This window comes from Eptatretus burgeri, chromosome 4, assembly GCF_056783735.1.
Source record: "Eptatretus burgeri isolate ZD-2024b chromosome 4, Ebu_testis_v1, whole genome shotgun sequence".
Classification (NCBI taxonomy): Eukaryota; Metazoa; Chordata; class Myxini; order Myxiniformes; family Myxinidae; genus Eptatretus; species Eptatretus burgeri.
In genome coordinates, this window is record NC_140964.1 from 43260649 (window position 1) to 43269315 (window position 8667).

At 41.8% G+C, this 8667-nt stretch overlaps 1 protein-coding gene across 7 annotated transcripts in view; it reads right to left on the bottom strand.

Annotated features, from left to right (window-relative positions):
- Positions 1-4521, bottom strand: part of LOC147027913 (uncharacterized) — a 75720-nt gene extending 71199 nt beyond the window's left edge. For all 7 annotated transcript variants that reach the window (XM_085877721.1, XM_085877724.1, XM_085877722.1 and 4 more), the window contains exons 1-2: positions 4380-4521; positions 948-1089 (exon numbers count right to left, since the gene is read on the bottom strand). The gene's annotated coding sequence lies outside the window, so the exon portion shown is untranslated. The remainder of the gene's footprint in view (positions 1-947; positions 1090-4379) is intronic.
- Positions 4522-8667: the final 4146 nt, after the last annotated feature.

Consider the following 8667-nt stretch of genomic DNA (forward strand, 5'->3'; position numbering starts at 1 on the left):
GTGAGAGATGTGGAGAAAAAGGGATGGTGGTACTGCAAGGCACAATGTGGATTCATCTGCAAAAAGGGAAAAACAGGGGTTTTCTAGAGCATCCAAGAGGTGGTGTTAAGATCGATATAGAAAAAGACGAAGCCTTGGGGAACTCGAGCCTCTTTGGGAGAGGGTTCCATTGATGGTTACACGTTAACTACATAAAATCCAGGAATTAAGGCGGCCTTCCATGGCACAGACAGATTGCTTGGCAAGGAAAGCAGGATGCCATTCTGTCAAATGCCCAAGATATGTCCACGGAGATGAGCTTAACCTCTTGTGTGATATTGAGGACCTTCAATTATTGCTGAGATCGGAGCAGAAGCATGTCCAGAGTTGAGTGATTGCATCACAATCCAAACTGATGGTCAAAGATCAGACTGTTTGAAAACAGGAAAGATTTGATATCTGAAGCAATGACAGAGTCCCATCCATATAAATGGAAGCAAGCTCAATAGCCAATCGTGGGTTTGGTCTGTTTTTGCATTCTTCTCGTCATCTAGTGGAAGGGAGTGCAATCAACTTCCCAGAAGTAGTTAGGGCAGGAATTTGGAATTTGGCCATGGTGCCGGCAACAACTCACCGACTCTTCACAAAGGACACCATGAATCTTCAACATCCACCAAGTGGCGGCAGACGGGACGCCCAGTTTAACGTCAATTCGAGGCACGGAAAACACAATGACGAATCAACCTGCCTGTGAAACACTAGGATGACAATTTATAGCGGTGTCAAGATTTGAACCTAGACTAGACAGAATAGAGGCGTGTGCGCGTACCTCTAGGCCATCCTCAAAGCCCGATCTCTAACTAGAGCCACAGAAAATACGAGTTAAGACCAGGAAATGGGCAGAGGGGGCAAATGGGGCAAAGGTTCAATGGAAACAATCATTAATAGCTCCAGGAGGGAGGACGTACCAACTGCAGAAATCCGGGTCGGGAAGTTGACAGATTGGATCAGACCCACATAGCTGCAGAAGGCCTCAGCTACAATGCCATGGTGGGTTGTTGTAAAGCTGACAGCAGCCAGCTGGCATGATGGCAGGTGAAGTCGTCACAGCTGATGAAAAGAGTTGGAATGAATGGTTACGGGTTGATCCCCAATAACACAGGAACAGGAAAATAATAAAGATTAATAAAATATATAAAATAAACCAGGTCAGGAAGCAAGTAAAATAATAAGTCTGAAGACGACGATGGTTCACGAGCGGTATTTGATGATGTAGATTGTCTCATCCTTGACTTCTGAAACAATGTGATAATGTTTGACTAAGTTATTAAAGTGATCAACATGATGTGGTACGAGTGACAGGTTATTAGCTGCAAAATGTCAAAAACCCAGTTTCATTCAACAACTTTCAAAATTTGACCTTTGCATAACCTTTAAAGGTCACAAAACAATGTTGTGGACATTAAAATAAGGAAACAGGATACGTGCTATAGCTTATTGGAGTTAGTTCGTCAAAGAAGGTCGAAAACCCGGTTCGATCCCCACAACTTTGAAAATTTGACCTTTGTGAACTTTAAAGGTCAAAGGTCAAGGATTATGACCTTTGGTGCAAAACTTCCTCTGGAACATTCCAAGAACAATATAACATCATATAGACTATATGGCATTTCGCACTCCTCGGATTATCCAGACATTGATGAAATCAGCGTAAAAACAAACTTGAAGGGGGCGCCACGGGCAAGGTGTTCGAGATAGAGCAAAATGGTTTTAAGACTTTAGGTAGGGAATGACCTCAAGATTATGTATAAAAAATATTGTCATCCTAGCTCTCAAAGTTTGGGCGGTCGTATGATTTTTATGTCAAAATTTCCAATTTTCTAAGTTTGTGACCTTGTGACCTTGACCTTGGGACAAAAATGAAAAATCGAGCTCCGTGGGGCTATGCAGGTGCCATTGGGCTAACCAAATACCCAAACCCCTGCCAGATTCGACAAATCCCCTCGGAGAAGATGGATTTTTATGTCAAAATTCGCAATTTTCTAAGTTCGTAATATTGTGATGAAAATGAAAAATTGAGCTCTGTGCGGCTATGCAGGTGCCATTGGGCTAACCAAATACCGAAACCCCTGTCAGATTCGACAAACCCCCGAGGACAAGATGCAAATTGAAATCGGCTACCCCCTAAAAACACGTTTTTTGGGCGTGGATCTGCCCATAATGGGCACACCATGCCCATTCTCAGGAAAACACAACTAGATCATGATATAAACCTCCCACCAAAATTTTATCAGGATTGGATCAAAACCCACGGAGCTATGCTCGGGACAAACAGACAGAACTTACACCCCTGACGCCCTGACAGACAGACAGACAGACACACACCAATAACGAATCACTTATTTTTTTCGTGAAAATATTTTTTTCGTGAACCAATAACAAGGAGCCAATACTCTCGGTCCCCCGCCTTTTGGGTGGTTTAAGGAATAGATCTGTGTTGTATGAAAGCTAAATCTTGAATGTTTTTTTGAAATATCGAGTACACAAGCCAAGGTACCAAGATGGTTGCCATGGTAACATGATTCAGCCAATCACAGCTGTGATCTAATCAGGTTGAGATAATGTCAAAAGAGGAATAAATATCTGCAATATGAAGGCCAAATGTTCAACGGTTTTTGAAATATCAAGTACACAAAAATACATGGACAGATGATCGGTTGGTCGGTCAGTCGGATGGACAGAACTCATTTTAGTGTCCCCCGTCTCTGATCTTGTCGTCGTCGTGGGGGATAACAACTATAGGAATGAATGTGATGAAAAAGAAGTCCCATTCAGAAAATAAAGCATGCTTATAAATTATAAAACGATCTCGGTCTCGTCTAACTTAGTCTATCTTTGTCGACACAGACTCTCTCAAGAGGTAGTTGGACACACAGAAGGGGGAAAAGGGTTAAAACATGCAAGGGGGTGGGGGGGGACTGGGGGAATAAAATAAGTTACCAACTTGCATGACTAACGAGTTATTCAATATTTCCATCTGAGTGGGAAAAATCCTGTGGACATTCAACTATGGCTGGTTGCAGCCCCTGGGGAGAGACAACCATGTACATGGAAAACATTAAGAGATTGGTGCGGAAGTTCAAAGCCTTACTCAGAGCACTTCTTTTGACAGTGTTGAAGGCTCTGGGAGGAGCTAGAACAAGGAGCATGCATACAAATACAAGAAACAACACCAGACTTGACTTCAGAGAAACACAGTCGCTCAAATGAGAGCAAGTGATGCAAGTTTGAGGAGTACTCTCGAACAGAGCAATGACATCACTTTTCTCTCCACACCCAGAAGGGCAAGTAAAGAGTAATTTTCTGCTCCCTCTGGTGTTTTTCCATGCTCTTTCCTAAAAATGCTGAGCGTCAAGCAAGGAATCAGCAAATACCATAAAGTCTTTGGAATGACTCGGCCAGAGTCGGAATGTAACCGCTAACCTCTTCGATTCTGAGCAGACGCTCTGACCATTATTCCAGAGCCTGGTTAGGCCAAGTTCAAGACCAAGCTACAGAATTAAAGATGTCTCCTTGGAGTCACCCCAATTAGGTTTGCGATCAAATATTTAACAAACCCTTGCACACGATTCAAACCTCTCACTTCCCACCTCTCTTTCTCTTCGAACCAACCTTTCCACTTCTTCCCCCACTCCACCTTTTCCACACCAATTATTTGACTTCATTTCACACAATCCTGTCACATCAAAGCGAGGTTAGTACTTCGATGGGAGACGTGCACAAAATGCTGGCCATTGAAGGCTTCGGGACATTATTCCGTCGCTGGTTGTTCCAATAAATGTTGCCTCGCTGTATCATCCTGTCACTTCTGCCTTGTTCTTCCATGAGCCTCGTTCTGATGGAGAAATAAAATAAATCGGAACAGCAAATCACCTCTGAGGTCTCGGATCGCTCAAACATTTCCATTTTGGAGTTAAATTCGACCACCAATGGTCTCTTGGTGCATTTCAGAGCACACACAGTCTTCTGGAAATGGATGACAAATGAACAAGTTAAATACGACGCGTATGTACAATGAAAAAAAAAAAAAGCAGGCCATTGTGGGTCGGTACTCTTACTCGATTCCCTCACAGGTGACGGCTCAAATGTGACCCACGAGTTAATTATATAATATATATATGGGTGTTATTGAGGTGAAAAGGAAGAGTTCGGTTCACCATCGGTCAATTAAGTTTATTGATGAGACGAATGACGATATATTAAATAATTTAGTTACTAAAAGCAGCTGAACGAGTGAAAAACGCCTCATGAAAGCAAAACTCCACCCAAATATACAACTCATCTTCATTGCCCATCAGTATTAAATAAGCAAAGGAGAGTGTGAAATGCACATGCGAACATACGATTTCCTTCTGAGGTTTCTGTGAAAGAACGGCCGACTGCGCGTCCAGTTCATTCGTGCTTTTCGAAGAAGAAGAAGAACCTCGGCCGGATGTTTCCCTCCGGTAAAACTACTTCCGGTTCCGATCTGCGATGAAAAAAGAAACTTCCGCACGGCTTCTCAAGTCTCATTCGCTCAATCGAATCAAGCACAATATTGTCCAACGAAATGGAAAAAAAAAAGAGAAAACTTAAAGGAACGCATTATAGCTTCCGGGATCAGGAATTGTTTCTTTCTGTTTGTTTTTTGTTTTGGAATTTATATATACTAACTCGTGCGTGCCCGGAGGTGCGAACAAAAAACCAAAAAAATTTAAACCGTGCGCCAGAACCAACAACCACACAGGCCGTTCCTTCGCTCTAGCGTTCTCGCGACAACCACACTTCCACACACAGAGTTAATTAAAATCCAAATTAAAATCAAGTTTACCTCCCTGTCTTTGCTTGCCATGACATTCGCTGCCATGAAACCGGCACGGCCCGTGACGTCATCGTCGGCCGGCCGCGCACCGGCCTACGCAGCCATGCCTACGCAGCAACGTGTCATGTCATTGGTTGGCAAATAAATGGCCATAACTTGGGAAGCACTGTCCGATTAATAGACACACACACACACACACACACACACACACACACACACACACACACACACACACACACTGCTGGAATTATAGATAGACTAGTACGTGCCCGTATGTGCGTGGCCCAACGTGCAAAAAAAAACTTTCAAACCGCGGGCCAGAAACAAACACACAGGCCGTTCCTTCCCTCTCGCATGCCCGTACGTGCGTGGCCCTGGAAGTTTGCATATCGCAGTTACGATTATTTGCAATTTAGTTTTAATGGCCAGTTATTCAATTAGCGCCAACGTATTTTGCCTTTTTGCAATGTCATTGTAAGGAAAAACACAAAGAGAAGAGAAGAGGGGGAAAAAACGTACCTCCAAAGAAAAAAAAATAAACAGGGGGAAAAAAACCACAAAAAATAAAAATAAAAAACACAAAAAAAATAACTTTCAAACAACCTCACAGGCTGTTCCTTCGCTTTCGTAAACGACGACTGGACACACACACACACACACACACACACACACACACACACACACACACATACACACTGCTGGAATTATAGATAGACTAGTACGTGCCCGTATGTGCGTGGCCCAACGTGCAAAAAAAAAACTTTCAAACCGCGGGCCAGAAACAACCACACAGGCCGTTCCTTCCCTCTCGCATGCCCGTACGTGCGTGGCCCTGGAAGTTTGCATATCGCAGTTACGATTATTTGCAATTTAGTTTTAATGGCCAGTTATTCAATTAGCGCCAACGTATTTTGCCTTTTTGCAATGTCATTGTAAGGAAAAACACAAAGAGAAGAGAAGAGGGGGAAAAAACGTACCTCCAAAGAAAAAAAAATAAACAGGGGGAAAAAAACCACAAAAAATAAAAATAAAAAACACAAAAAAAATAACTTTCAAACAATCTCACAGGCCGTTCCTTCGCTTTCGTAAACGACGACTGGACACACACACACACACACACACACACACACACACACACACACACACACACACACACACACACACACACTGCTGGAATTATAGATAGATGTACAATTAACGACTTTCTCTGCAGTGATGCCATTTTCTGGGGGGGGGGGGGGGGGGGAAGTACCAAAACAGCAACAAAATACATCTAAAAGGTACCAAAAAAAAACACCTGTTGTTTAAATTTTCTCTCCTAGTTGCTTATTTTCGATCACAAGTTATCAAGTGCTTAAAATTTACTTCCTGGTTCAGAGCATACCAGCTCACTCTGATGTTACCGAAATGTATGCACCGTCTAATATGAAAACGATCATAATTGTGTTTATCTATAAATTGTGTTTATCTATAAATGCGCATAAGAAATCGAGAAATTATTAGAATACAGTAAGTCATCACTATCTGGAAGTCCGTACGTTGTAACCGTAATGGGGAACGCGGCTGAGATTCTCTTCTCCATTGGCCACGCCTACGCAGCAACGTGTCCTGTCATTGGTTGGTAAATAAATGGCCATAACTTGGGAACCACTTGTCCGATTAATATCAAATCTTGAAAAGGCACATCCTCATGTCCCCAGCAATATATCTGGCAAGTTTCAATTAGATCGGACCAGCGGTTATCGAGAAACAGTGGTCACAGAGGCAGACAGACACAGACACAGACAGACACAGACACAGAAACAGACACAGACACAGACACACAGCTGGAATTATAGATATATATATTTATTTTTAATACATATATATATATATATATATATTTATTTACTCATTCCTTCATTTATTCCTTCATTCATTCATTTATTTATTTATTTTTATTTTTTGACATGAGCTGTAACATATGGAATCCACACCAATAAAAGCCAGAAAAAAATATAAAAAGCCACAACAATACGGAATGAATAAAACCAGAAATACACTCAAAACATTCGCCAAACCAAATCAATCGACTATAAACCAGAAATCAAAAAGAAGAAAGAACAATCAGAGATTACAGACCCTAATCGCCAGGACAATATTGTTGTGTGTGGCAAATAAATGGTGGATGTACGAAATTAACGGTCGTTAATTGCAAATGAAAGGTCTAAATGGTGTAGTTGTAAATGTGTGAAGGTCAAAGTTCTGAAAGTTGGAAAGGTAATATGGTCTGAACGTCTAAAGGTCAAAAGGTCTGAAAAGATGTAAATGGGTTATGGTCTAAGCCCAAAGGTCTAAATTGGGTCGAAATGGTCTGTACTCTTTAGTGTTTTAAAAGGTCGAAGGGGTCCAAAATGTGTAAAAAAAACAAAAGATCTGAAGGGTCAGAATTGTCTGAAAGGGTGGAAAGAGTTTTAAAACGTCTAAAAAGGATCTAAAGGTCAAAGGGCTCTACGGAGTATTAAAAGGTCTGAAAGGTGTGAAGGTCTAAAGGGTAGTAAGGAGTCTATGGGTCTTCGGGGCTCTAAAAAAGGTGTGAGTGGTCTTAAGAGTTTAAAGTGTCTTAAAGGGTGTTGGGGGTCTTAAGGGTCTTAGGATTCTAAAGCGTATTCGGGGTCTTAAATTGTCTCAGGGTTATAAAGGGTCTAAGGGGTCTTAGGGTTGTGAAGGGTCTAAGGGGTGTGAGGGTTGTAAAGGGTCTTCAGGGTTTTAGGGTTCTCAAGTAATTCATACAAGTACTCACATTCTGTGTGGACATACAGTTAGTCCGGGAGCCAACCGATCAAAATTAAAAAAAAATTGCCCGGTCTGCTATAAAATTTTTGTGTTGATTTTCATAAAGAGACACCCTTTGAGTATATGAAAACCAATGTTGGCAATGGTGAAACTCTTGCGCAACAACACAGTCAACACTTATGCGAGCCCCCTCTGATAACAAAATGTTGGCAAAAGCGAAGATGTAGGATGGGGGTAGGGGTAATTCATATTGTCCTAAAATCATAACCACTAAACCTATATACACAAATGACCCCTCATATTAAAGAGGAGTTCATTTCCTATATCACAATTGGTGATTTAACCTACCTACAATTGACAAGGTTATATGTCAAACAACAAAAGATTTATGTAACTCAGAAATGCTTGACTATCAATGGGGTCAGGAACAAGAACATACTTTTACATGCCATGGTTTTAAGGAAGATAAAATTAGAAATGGATTAACACAATATTGTGACATGAAACATCCTCTTCAGAGGAAGAGTCACTCTCTGAAACAACTCCACCACATGAACCTCTCTGACCAAGGCATATGCATGTCACTCAGCAAGGCACAGCAGCCTTTTTGCATGAACATCGTTTCAGACATTTGGATAATTTGCACATGCAAGACACCGTTTTGTCTATGTTTGGCTTGGCTGGCTTAGACATGAGAATTGGGACCAGTTTTCCATTGATAAGGGTTCTGCCAAATGTTGTGGCTGGGGGAAGTGCTCGGTCACTGAGATGTGCACGTCTATACAGAAGCAATTGATACAATGCTCTTAAAACAAGGAAGTAAAACGCATCTTCTGTTGCTGGCAGTGACCTAAGGTCTAATTTTGAAGAGACAAACATATGCTGCCTGAGGGTATCCAAACAGCTGAACCCTTTTTGGCCATACAGAGCAGTCCAGTATACTCTGGCCTCATCAATGACACATTCTGTTGCTGCCATTTCACTATCTCTTCCAAAATCAACAAGGTGGGGAAGGTTTCCTATCAGTCCCAGAGAAACCTGTGCCGCTCTTCTTT